Source organism: Erpetoichthys calabaricus, chromosome 10 (assembly GCF_900747795.2).
Source record: "Erpetoichthys calabaricus chromosome 10, fErpCal1.3, whole genome shotgun sequence".
NCBI lineage: Eukaryota > Metazoa > Chordata > Cladistia > Polypteriformes > Polypteridae > Erpetoichthys > Erpetoichthys calabaricus.
The window spans coordinates 126,448,507-126,462,503 of NC_041403.2; the positions used below are offsets into that span (position 1 = coordinate 126,448,507).

A 13,997-nucleotide genomic window follows, 5' to 3' on the forward strand; every position below is an offset into this window, starting at 1 on the left:
AATAAATAAATCATTAAAGTATGTGCAGTAAGGAACAAATATAATGTACCATATGCCCAAATGAAAAAGAAGGAAAATGTTGAGAAATTGTCTTGCTCTATAAAAAAAATAGAAGAACCATCAGTCTTATCATGTTTTCAAGCCTGAATGTTTGTGTTATGATCATAACAAACAAAAAACTCAAATAAAGGACAGAGGCCAAAAAAATAAACAATCCAGATCTGTCCTTTTTACAGGTCTGGTTTTACAAGTAGCCCTACCCCTAACAGCCTAACTCCAAACTGAAATGGGCACAGGCCCATAAGCAGTGCAAGAACCAATGAGCAAAAAATACATGAACGCAATCCTATAAGTATTAGCAATATTAGCAAATGCAATAAACAGCAAACAATAAAATAGTGCCTTACAAGTGATGCCTAGGTCAATACCAGGAAATTGACCTAAAAAAGAAACACAAATTGAAAATGTGGAAGTAAAAAAGCAAAACAATTCCAAAGCTAAAGTTCTCATTTGCGGCTTCAATCTGAAATTCAGTATTTCAGCTGCCTGAATAGGTTTTACACATTGGAGACAAGGAAGATAACACATGTACTTAAAAACATCAAAATAGCAAAATAGTTAATAAAATAACACAATATTTTATAAATACAACACAGACAGAATAATGCCAAAAACAGAATTAACAACATAGTATTTAATATTTGAAAAACAACAAAAAGATTAAATAAACTAAAAAGAAACACTGGCTGAAACATAACAATATGTGGAGGAAACTTCCACCATTGTTGTGGTGTGAGAGCAATAGCATGAACCAGGGGATACGTGGCAGTACAGTAGATCCCAGAAAGAAAACATAAAAAACAACAAAACTCAAAATGTAATCCAAACACAAAATCAAAATTTCAGAAGACAGACTAAAGTCCAACATTTAAATCACACAAAATTTTTGTTTTCTTTGTCAAATCCATAAACTTGGATGATCAAGTGACCCCAGAAACTAACATAACTCTGTTTGAGAAACCTAGCAACTGCATAGCAACATATAAACAAAACTACACAAACTGGCAATTCTCATGCCTATACAAAATGCTGTTGCAGGAGAACACAAATAAATAATAAATATTATAAAGTGACCACAAATTCTAAAACATATCAAAAACAAATTAAATGACATAATGTAAAGTGCATTCCATGCAAAGAATACAAAAAACAGAATAAAAGACCCAGTTATGACAACTACAATGCCACACATTACTTTATGCATCATGCTGCCGCAGTTATCTTGGTTTAAAAAGAAAATGGTAATGTGGCAATCATAAAGGTCCATAACCAAAAGTAAAAATAAATAGAAAATGGAAAACAAAGAGCAAAATGCACCAAAAAGCATAAAAATCTGTTCAGCGGGCTGACCCATCTCATAGTATAAGTAGTTCAGAGAAATGTTTAAATATATTTGTTTGTTAATTTGTTTAGTTTTGTTGCATTTTACTAACTGTCATTTCAAAATATATTTGATTGGGAAGTTTATGGACACATATTTTCTTTAGGTTTTCAGAATTGAATTGTTTTTCTGCATCATTCTTCTATTTGTTTTTGTGAGTTTGCTTTTATTATTTATTGCTTTTATGATATTATTACAGGTTCATTTTGTTGCTGATTTTTTGTGGTTACCATTATTTTAGGGTCAGCTTCTCATGGTGACAACATCCATTGCTGTTCACATAGTTGAGCACTTTCATAAAGTATTGTTGTGTGATGATGTCCCAAACATGGCAAAATGGTTGTGAGGCCTCCAAAATATAGTCACACAGAAGGCCAGGATCTTCACAGGCTAGTACACAAGAGGCACACAACAGTCTAGCTACACCTTACTGTTAACTGCTGACTTCTAGCCCATCAGGCCCAAAACAAGGATGGCTGAGCTGACAAAATAACTAGAAAAATCCCAAAATAAAACGAAAAATCCCATGAGTAAGGGGATGAATGTAAATCCCTGGCTTGTGCACAAAAGGGGAAACAATATTTATAAATAAGGACTTATTCCACAAAAAAGAAAAGTACAGGAAAATACTGAAAAGAGCCTAAAGGAGTTACCTAAATGGCAATCATAAGTGAACAATCCAAAAGAAAGTCCATGTACAAGAGCAGAAAGTCAGAAAAAACAGTATATCAACAATAAAAACAATACTTTCAATGCTACAAATAATACTCAATAATATGCTACAGCAGGGCCTCAGTGGTTGTAGGTATTTATTCCAACCTTAATTTGAATTAATTAATTTTGTCAATAACAGGTTTTAATTAATTTAGTGGCTTGTTGGTGTTTTTATTCTCCCATGTCAGATCATTCTTACTGTATATTCTAGATTTTATGTCCTTTCCAATGATATCATCCAAATGATCTGAAGCCTAAAACAGATGAATAATTCTCAGTCTTTCACTCTTTCCTCTTCAGTTTTCTTCTTAATACTTTATTAAAGCAGATAGTTCATGATAGACATACACAGGTGTAAATGGAAACAAGTTAGATGGAGAGCTTCTGATTCCTTTGTTGTTTGCATGTCATTATTAGTAAGGAGTAATTAAAACAGTAAATGCAGTTGTTTAAGAGAAAATAAGCAATTAAAGTTAGGAAATTTTAACCAGCAAGATGACTAAAATGAACCAGGAAAGTGAGACTTAAGCAATAAGTGCTTCATCAGTAATAATTTACTTCTTGTTAAATAATTAGTTTGGAACAAAATCCTGCAACCATGGCAGCAGTTCAACATCAACCTTGCTCACCCCTGCACTACTGGGATCTCTCATGTTCTTTGCCATTTATAGTGAGAGGGAAAGTCTAGCCTTAGTAATGTCAGTGTAGCCCTGACTACTGATGCTCCACCTACAAAGCACACAGAATGTCAGAACATTTAAGGAGACAATTCCTTATTACAATTGTAACATAAAACACACAAAAATATGAAAAGTAATAATATAATAAAACATAACATACATATAAATACAGACCCATGCAATGTCATTGTGTGGTGCCAATTTATCACTAGAATCCCTGAAGCCTACGAAAAAACTTGTAATCCGCGGCCACCTTAAATTCCTTTGCACCTCTCCATTACCGTCTTTTGTTTTGTAAATGTGTCGATCAGCACAAGCAGCAAGCAGCCTGCTATCCCATTCCCCCCACCACTGAAGCTCAAAGCTATTTATCTGTGAGCGATGGTATCGTTATTTGGAACACATGCATTTCATGTGTGTTCTGTGTCTATAACAATCTATGTAAATGTAGGATGACAGGAAATGTGATGCAAGAAATGTTGAACACATAACTAAAACAGAAACTTTTTTCATGTTATATTACTAATGACAAAATTTGACATGAAGTACAGTAATCCCTCGCTATATCGCGCTTCGCCTTTCGCGGCTTCACTCCATCGCGGATTTTATATGTAAGCATATTTAAACATATATCGCGGATTTTTCGCTGCTTCGCGGGTTTCTGAGGACAATGGGTCTTTTAATTTCTGGTACATGCTTCCTCAGTTGGTTTGCCCAGTTGATTTCATACAAGGGACGCTATTGGCAGATGGCTGAGAAGCTACCAGGCTTACTTTTCTGTCTCTCTTGCACTGACTTTCTCTGATCCTGACGTAGGGGGATTGAGCAGGGGGGCTGTTTGCACACCTAGACGATACGGATGCTCGTCTAAAAATGCTGAAAGATTATCTTCACGTTGGCTACCTTCTGTGCAGCTGCTTAGTGAAGTGACATGCTTCACGGTGCTTCGCATACTTAAAAGCACCAAGGGCACGTATTGATTTTTTTATCTGTCTCTCTCTCTCTCTCTCTCTCTCTCTCTCTGCTCCTGACGGAGGGGGTGTGAGCTGCCGCCTTCAACAGCTTTGTGCCGCGGTGCTTCGCATACTTAAAAGCAGCCCTATTGATTTGTTTGCTCCTTTGAAGAGGAAGATATGTTTGCATTCTTTTAATTGTGAGACTGAACTGTCATCTCTGTCTTGTCATGGAGCACAGTTTAAACTTTTGAAAAAGAGACAAATGTTTGTTTGCAGTGTTTGAATAACGTTCCTGTCTCTCTACAACCTCCTGTGTTTCTGCGCAAATCTGTGACCCAAGCATGACAATATAAAAATAACCATATAAACATATGGTTTCTACTTCGCGGATTTTCTAATTTTGCGGGTGGCTCTGGAACGCAACCCCCGCGATGGAGGAGGGATTACTGTATATAATGTGTGAAGACTGAAGTCCAAATATCAAATAAACACTTTCACAAAATGTACATGTATAACAAAGCAACTGCACTTTTATTCAAGAATATAACCGAAAAAAAAGAAATCGGGTTAGGGTACGATGCTGACGTGACCGCTTGGGTGTCGCAGCGGTAAGAACTGCTAACTCTTAATCAAGAGGTCGTGGGTTTGATTCCCAGCATTACCATTTTGAGTAGTGAGCTGCTCTTATTGTTCCTCTTGTACAATGAAAACATACATTTGATTTGAGTCTGTAACAGTCATTTGTAAATTTATGGTACTTGTAAAGGTTAGTATTTTTTTTTATTCAGTTTTATTCTTTCAGTCATGCTCACGCTACCCCTGATCTGACACTGCTGTTTTCAAATAAAGACATGCTGTAACAGAGGTGAACTCAGATAAGGATGAGGGTTCTACATTGGAGAACCGAAAGTGATGTCATCAGAACGGAACGGGGTTGCGCTTGTAAACACGGAAGGGAAGTTGAGAGTGTGTCTTCTTACGGGTTTGTTTGTTTGTCAGTTTTCCTGCTGAATAAAAGAGAGAGGTGTTAGCGCTCTGTTCCAAGCCCATTTCCTGGGAAGTATCACGCTCCATTGAGCCGATCGTTTGCTCCCTACTCGCGTGTGTGTGACAATATATACAGTACTTCAAATCTCCATGGAGGAGTCCCCACTTTGTACTCATATAATTATACGAGCAAAATACCCGCGCTTCGCAGCGGAGAAGTAGTGTGTTAAAGAGGTTATGAAAAAGTAAAGGAAACATTTTAAAAATAACGTAACATGATTGTCAATGTAATTGTGTTGTCATTGTTATGAGTGTTGCTGTCATATATATATACATATACACATATACACACACATATACACACATATACAGATATATTATATATACATATAGACATATATTTTTTATATATATATTTTTTATATATATATATATATATATATATATATATATATATATATATATATATATACACATACATACATACATATACACACATAGATGCACTTACAATAACATAGAAATCAATATAAACAACATTAACATCATTATCATATGAGAATATGAAGTAATATATAAGAAGCACATTTCATATAAATATAAATTATTAAACAGTAAAATCTTCTTCTATAATTTGCTACCGTGGCTTTTCGTTGGTCTGTCCAGGATTTTAAATCACATGTAGCTTGCAAACCGTTTCACGTATTGACTTGAAATGTGGTACACATATAATACGTCACGTCTGCTATCCGCTTTATGGGTGATGAATGTATTACTCTTTTTATGTTTATTTTATTTTAGAATCAACTCCTATCTGCGCACACCAGGGCGGCCGTGGGCAGATGCGTATGGTGTATTCACTCCATGTTATCGTGCATTGCGCTGTCACTGGTATTTTGATAAAAGAATTTGAACAATATATAAGAAGCGTATGAATTATTAAACAGTAAAACATTAACATTTAAGAAGTAAAGTTACATTGAGTACTACTGCAGTGCCTTCGGGTATACCTAATTTTTTCTTTGCCCATTACATGCTTAAATGTATACATTTTTTGGTGTACCTACCCGAGAACACGCGACATATAACCGACCGTGGGAGAAGCATGGATTTTAAACACGCGTTGAGTTCATCTGCTGGTCTCCCTCGTGGAATAACTGGTAATGTTTGACTAAAATCTACAGCGAGTAAAACGACATTACCTCCTTTTTTTTTTTACGATCTCTGAGATCTTGCTTTTTTCGGTTCAAGGCTTCATAAGCTCTTTTATGTTCAATGTTGTACTTAATAAGTACTAATTATCCCAAACCATCATCTTTGAATGTTGCAAGACTTTCGCCTTGTATGTAGATCGGGGTAATTACATTCATTGCATTCCTAGTCTGAATCACAATCTGATTGTATGGGTGGTTACCTGGCACTGTAGGGTTGCCACCCGTCCTTTAAAATACGGAATCGTGCCGCGTTTGAGAATGAAATTGCGCGTCCCGTTTTGAATCAATACTGGACGGGATTTATCCCGTATTTTTTTTATCATTTTTTTTTTAAAGCAGCGTCTCATGCAAATCATCCCACACGCATTTTATGAAGATGCCTCCTTTCCTACTTTTGATTGGGTAATACTTGATGTCATCGTTAGTTTGATTGGTGTTTTTAACTGTCCAGTGAGGAGGGCGTGTCTTTTAAGTACAGTCTGCAAAGTGTTGGCACTGAGATGTTGCGTCAGCGCCATAGTTGAAGCCCCTAACGTTGCGGTCAGCAAGTCGGCTAACATCCGCCATGTGCCGTCTTTCAGTTGCGAGAAGCAGATCATAGAATGGTTGAAACTGTTGCCCCTAACGTTGCGCCACGGCGTGTGCTTCGTTTATACCTCGTGTCTTCTCATTAAAGTTTTATCTCGCGAATATGTTATTGCAATCCGCAGCGGGAGCGTTTCTATAAACTTAATTTAAACTTACGTTTTACACCGTGCTTTGTTTCCCTTATGAACATGCTTGTATGCTTAACTCGCTCCGTTCTCAATTGTTTAATTAATTTTTTGCTCTTCGCTGTTTGCGGCTGTTCCTCCATTTCCCCCTACTTCGTTCTTTTATCTCGCGAATATGTTATTGCAATCCTTAACGGTAGCATTTCAATAAACTGATTGAAAATAGTTTTGCATTTACCTTTTTAGTAAAAGGCGAGCTTTTAAGCCTGAGAAATCACCCTGTAAATGCACACGTTTAATTGGACATGTGTTAATATGTATGGTTACACAGTATTAAAAGACAGTGAACAACGTCAGTTACCTTTCTTCCCGCGTTTGATAAAAGGTGAGCTTTTAAGCCTCAGAAATCACCCCGTAAATGCACACGTTTAATTGCACATGTGTTAATATGTATGCTCACACAGTATTAAAAGACAGTCAAAAATTAACATCATTTACCTTCGTTCCCGCGTGTGACTCGTGCTGTAAATGTCTTCCTTGTTTTTAGTTCACGTGATTACGTAGGAGGCGTGATGACGCGATACGTGACTCCGCCTCCTCCATTACAGTGTATGGACAAAAAATATGTTCCAGTTATGACCATTACGCTTTGAATTTCGAAATGAAACCTGCCTAACTTTTGTAAGTAAGCTGTAAGGAATGAGCCTGCCAAATTTCAGCCTTCCACCTACACGGGAAGTTGGAGAATTAGTGATGAGTGAGTCAGTCAGTGAGTGAGTGAGTCAGTCAGTCAGTGAGGGCTTTGCCTTTTATTATTATAGATTTGAATGTGCTGGAAACTACAAAGTGTGAATGTCAGAGCAGAGAGACGCACATATGTACGGGCTGAGGGAACAGAGCAGCTGAGAGGCTGGGGATTCGGTATTGTTTTGGTACGGGTACTGAGATGCAAAAACTGGTATCAGTACCAAACTTAAAATTTTAGAACCAATCCAACATTATTCTGTACACAAACCTTACTAGCTCTTTAAACACTTCTTTTACAAGCATCTTAGTATGCTTTATTATGGTATCACATGCCCCTTTTAACTCTTTTTTTATCACATTGATCTAAACTTCAAGCATGGTATTTCATGTCAGTTTCAATGGTTTCTTATTGTCGCTCTTCCTTTCTTGGCTTAAAAAAAAATCTTCATTTCATACCTTTCATTTCATTATCATCTTGTCAGAATCACTTAATAATGCTGTACCCTTAACATGCATAGAGTTTTTAGGTCCATTTTGAGTTTCCCTTTATGTTAATATTTATTGCCAGTAGTTTGCCTTGTTTCTCTAATGACATTTTTCCAGATTTTTCACTGTGTTTCTTAACTTGCTCTTTAATGAATGATGCTTCCGCATACTTCCTTCTGGGCTTATTCTCTTCCCCCTTCATTCTTTGCACCTTCATTCTTAACCTGTAAAACCCACTGTTAGGTTTCAGTGTAATGGAGCTATCTGGATCATTATTAAAAAATAAAAGGAATTGTCAACATTAAGTGAAGTAACATGGAGTGAAGTGTGAGTAATAAGTATATGGAGATATCGGAATGTTACTGGCACAGGCATTAGAATGCCTGTTAAAAAGGAGAGTAAATAAATGGGTAGATATCAAACAATTTAAACAAAAGTATGTGTCATTATGAATAATGCTGCACATCCTGTCTCTGACACACTAACACCAAGGACTTTCTTCCAACAAATCATTCATCAGAAGTGTGTGAAGAGATGCTACTGGAGCTCCTTTTTACCAATGGTAATATGGCTGCATAATGCCTCACTGTGACTGTGACAACCAAATCAAAACTTCAGTTTTTTTTTAATTTTATTGCTTTATAGTCATTCGGGTGTGTGTGTGTGTATGTATATATATATATATATATATATATATATATATATATATATATATACACACAGTGAATTAGACCCGGCACAGACTGACACAGAGGCACATGTAAAAAACACAGAGACTTTTATTTTCTTCACCTGTGGGGCACGTCTTCCCCGTAAACCCCACAGTCAATACACAGTCCAAACAAGCACATTCAAAGCACCACAACACTCCCGTTTTGCACCACCACTCCTCCTTGGCAACCTCATCCTCTTCCTCCCGATTCTGGCCACTGAGTGGTGGTGGCTGGCCCCTTTTATAGCCCACCCGGAAGTGTTCCAGGTGCTTAACCACCTGGTCCCAATCGCACCTCCGGGTGGGGCTGAAGAGTTGTCCAGCCAGGCTGTGGAATCCAGGCAGCACCCCCTAGCAGCCACACCAGTTCCCAACCAGGCTGTGGAGGACTCCAACTCCCGTGGAGCCCTGCGGGAGGTTGGGGAATTACCGTCAGCCAGGGAGGCTGCCACCAAGCATCCCTGGGGAGGTATTGAGCTGCCCATGGTTGCTCCCATATGCAACATATGCAGCAGGGGCAACCTGGACAGGCATGGACTGCCTATCACAATATATATATATATATATATATATATATATATATATATATATATATATATATATATATATATATATATATATATATATTTATAAAAGGCAAAGCCCTCACTGACTCACTGACTGACTGACTGACTCATCACTAATTCTCGAACTTCCTGTGTAGGTGGAAGGCTGAAATTTGGCAGGCTCATTCCTTACAGCTTACTTACAAAAGTTAGGCAGGTTTCATTTTGAAATTCGCGTAATGGTCATAACTGGAACATGTTTTTTGTCCATATACTCTAATGGAGGAGGCGGAGTCACGTATCGCGTCATCACGCCTCCTACGTAATCACGTGAACTAAAAACAAGGAAGAGATTTACAGCACGAGTCAAACGCGGAAACGAAGGTAAATGACGTTAATTTTTGAGTGTCTTTTAATACTGTGTAAGCATACATATTAACACATGTGCAATTAAACGTGTGCATTTACAGGGTGATTTCTCAGGCTTAAAAGCTCGCCTTTTATCAAACGCGGGAACAAAGGTAAATGACGTTGTTCACTGTCTTTTAATACTGTGTACGCATACATATTAACACATGTGCAATTATAACGTGTGCATTTACGGGGTGATTTCTCAGGCTTAAAAGCTCGCCTTTTACTAAAAAGGTAAATGCAAAACTATTTTCAATCATTCTATGATCTGCTTCTCACAACTGAAGGCACCGTGGCTGATGTTACGTCACTTGATGGCCAACCATAAGCGTTACCTGGTAGGTAACCAGCCACTCACTTCACTCCCTTACGGGAATCGAACCTCTGAGGTTTTCTTTTGTTCTTAATTAAAATTTAAAAGCAATACTTCACCGCTGCTAAGCCCCTCTAGCGCTGACGTCCGAGGTTCAATTACCGTAAGCAAGTGCAGTGAGTGTGTACGCCTGATGAGCCAAGAATAAGGGGGAAAGACGTGTCGCGTACTCTTTGCATTATTTGACAGTAAACTATTTTCAACCATTCTGTGATCTGCTTCTCACAACTGAAGGCACCGTGGCTGATGTTACCTCAGTTGCTGGCCAACCATAAGCGTTACCTGGTAGGTAACCAGCCACTCACTTCACTCCCTTACGGGAATCGAACCTTGGACGTCAGCGCTACAGGCAAAGCCCCTAAAATTGCGCCACGGCGTGTGGTTCGTTTATTTGACAACATGTCGATCGGGGTAATTACATTCCGCGCCACGGCGTGTGGTTCGTTTATTTGACAACATGTAGATCGGGGTAATTACATTCACGGCATTCGTAGTCTGATTCACAATCTGATTGTATGGGTGGTTACCTACCAGGTAACGCTTATAGTTGGCCACCAAGTCAGGTCGAAGTGATCACTCGAGTGAAGGCAGCTTCACAAAAAAACAGATCCTTAACAAACTGTTATTAGTATATTTTCCCTCAATTTAAAAAGGCTTTCTTTTCTTCTTAATAAAAATTTAAAAGCGGTACTTCGCCGGTGCGAAGCGCGTGGATTTGACCGACTGACACATACAGACATATTCATGAGTGCAGGTACTTCGGAAAGAAAGCACCGTGTAAACCTAAAGTTTAAATTAAGTTCATAGACCTACAAAAGGTTGCCATTCATTTGAGGCAAGATTGCTTTTCTTCTGTACAACTATACGTTGCATTCTCAAGAGTGTGCTTGCACGGCTTCGGATATAGATATATATATATATATATATATATATATATATATATATATATATATATATATATATATATATATATATATATATATGTATGTATATCTATATATAAATATATGTATGTATATCTATATATAAATATGTAAGCTTATAAGTACTGCCTTACTTCTCTTTAAGAAAGGAAGATGTAATGATACTTGATTTAAACGATTCCACGTCTTCCTGGGTTTGCTTAGCTTATTGTCAATATCTTTACACCTTTTTTTAAGACTTATTGACTGAAACGGGCTTTCACGAAAAAAGTTAGGGCTTTGCTACAGGATACACCCTCCACAAGTTAAGCAAGTAAAAATAAAATATATATTTCCGTTTTATTTAAACCTTTTAAGTTCGTATGCATAGCCCCATTTGGCTGTTTAATTTTTTTTTTCTTTCTTCAGTAATATTTAATCTCCTTAAAGAAAAAGAACATATGCATTTTACTTTTTTTGTATCTCTTTAGTAATATTTTAGTGTAAAAGGATAACCAGTATTTAAACCTTTTATGTTACTTTATAAAGTTATTTTACACAATGTTGAAAAATTAATAAGAAAGCTACATATTTTGGCAGCTGCTGCTTTAATTTTCAATGAAATGAAAAAAGCTCTCCAAGAGAAAACGTCAATGAAGAAGAAACAGTTTGCACTATCTAAAAATGAGAAACCCTCATTTATAAAAGTTTGCTGCAGATGACTTAACTGAAAATAAATGAATAGTTCCTATGTGTATAATACATATTTATCTATTTTACTTATGCCTTTATTCCAGCAACTTGCAACATCTGAGGTACAATTTGTTACATTACTTTTGTTTTTTGCAGCACAGGCAGGTGAAGTGACTTCCTCAGGGTCACACAGTGGTGTCAGTACCAGGATTTGAACTGACAAGCTCCGGGTTTACTGAAATATTACTGAAGAAAGAAAAAAAACGAAAACGGGCAAATAGGGCTATGCATACAGATGTCCATCCATCCATTATCCAACCCACTATATCCTAAATACAGGAGCCAATAAGTAGATATGTATATATACAGTATATATATATATATATATATATATATATATATATATATATATATACATATATGTGAATGTATGTATGTATGTCTATATTTATATCTATATATATATATATATATATATATATGTAGATATGTAAATTTGTATATGTATATATATATGTATATGTGGATGTGTATATGTATATATATGTATATGTAGATATGTGTATATGTAGATATGTATATATATGTATATATGTTTATGTATATATATAGTTACATAACCTCTTTAACACACTACTTCGCTGCGAAGCGCGGGTATTTTGCTATATGTAGATATCTGTATATGTAGATATGTATATATATGTATATACAGTATGTATATGTATATATATATATATATGTTTACATAACCTCTTCAACACACTACTTCTCCGCTGCGAAGCGCGGGTATTTTGCTATATATATATATATATATATATATATATGACAGCAACACTCATAACAATGACAACACAATTACATATATATATATATGTAGATATGTATATATATATATGTGTCAATCTATCTATGTATGTATGTCTAGATATATATATATATATATATATGTAGATGTGTATGTATATGTAGATGTGTATATATGTAGATATGTAAATATTTATGTATATATACTGTATGTGTCTGTGTGTGTATATATATATATATATGTATATATATATATATATGTATATATATATATATGTATATATATATATATATGTATATATATGTGGATGTGTATATGTATATATATATGCAGATATGTGTATATGTAGATATGTATATATATGTATATGTATATATATGTTTATGTGTGTGTGTGTGTATATTATATATATAAAAGACAGCAACACTCATAACAATGACAACACAATTACATTGACAATCATGTTACGTTATTTTTATATATATATATATATTTGCAGCTGGAGATCCACAAAGGGAGAAAAAATGAATCACATATCATAAAGTACTTTTTATTCCTGAGCTTTCAACCCCTGCCAGGGGTCTTCATCAGAGGACAATGCTTAGACTTACAAGAATCAAAGGCAACATTACGTGGAGGGAGTGGGGGGGGTGGCTAAGTCAGTGTGATGGGGGGGTATTGGGTGTACAGTTTATTTATTATGAACATGTTCTTCTTAAGTTTGCATATGCTGAATTTATGTCCAAGTGTCTGTTGATGGCGTTCTCATTTGATAGCCAGCTCTCTGCCACTTTTAGTACTGGCCTTAAATTTTACTTGTACATTGTCCCAGTTAAATGTATGCCCAGTTGATTTAGTATGCGTGTAGATCAATGAAGTGAGTCCTTTTTTCTGACGGCGTTGCAATGTTCCTGTATACGTGTTGCGATTCTTTTTGAAGTTTGTCCTATGTATACTGCTGAGCAAGAACTGCATGGAATGCTATAAACTGCGTTTCGTGTTTCTTCTATTAATTTCTTGTTTTTAGCATTAAAGAGGACCGTGCGCAAATTGTTTGTGGGTTTGTGTGCTATTTTGACGTCTGACTTGGCCAGGATGTGCGCTGTACCTTCAGACACCTTGTGGTGATAAGGGAGTGAGTGCCAGGTGTGGTGGGGGTTCTGAATCAAGTCGATTGTTTGCTGAGTTTTTTGGCGTCTTCTGTGTAAGCTCCGATTAATGAATGTTTTTGAGTATCCGTTTGAAGTGAAAAGATGGAAGAGATAGCGTCTCTCATTCATTTTTGTTTCCTTCGTATTACAATGGGTGTGGACTCTTCTGAATAGAGTTTTAACACAGCTCCGTTTATGAGATACTGGGTGGTTGCTGGTGAAGTGTAATATCTTGTCTGTGTAGCATTCTTTATGGTAAACACTTGTGGTCAGGGTGTCGTCATTATTTCTTTTGATGTAGATGTCCAGGAAGCTGATGTGTCGGTTAATTTCTTTTTCCATTGTGAATTGGATTGCAGGGAATATTGTGTTGGTGTGATTGTAGAATTCAATCAGCTGGTCATTTTTTAGTAAAACGAATGTGTTGTCTACATAGCGTATCCAAATTTTGGGTGTGAACTGGGATA

The 13,997-nt window shown here is 36.3% G+C and overlaps 1 protein-coding gene across 1 annotated transcript in view; it reads left to right on the plus strand.

The window, feature by feature from the left end:
* matn4 (matrilin 4) overlaps window positions 1-13,997 on the plus strand; it is a 54,133-nt gene that overhangs the window by 19,828 nt on the left and 20,308 nt on the right. The window lies entirely within an intron of this gene.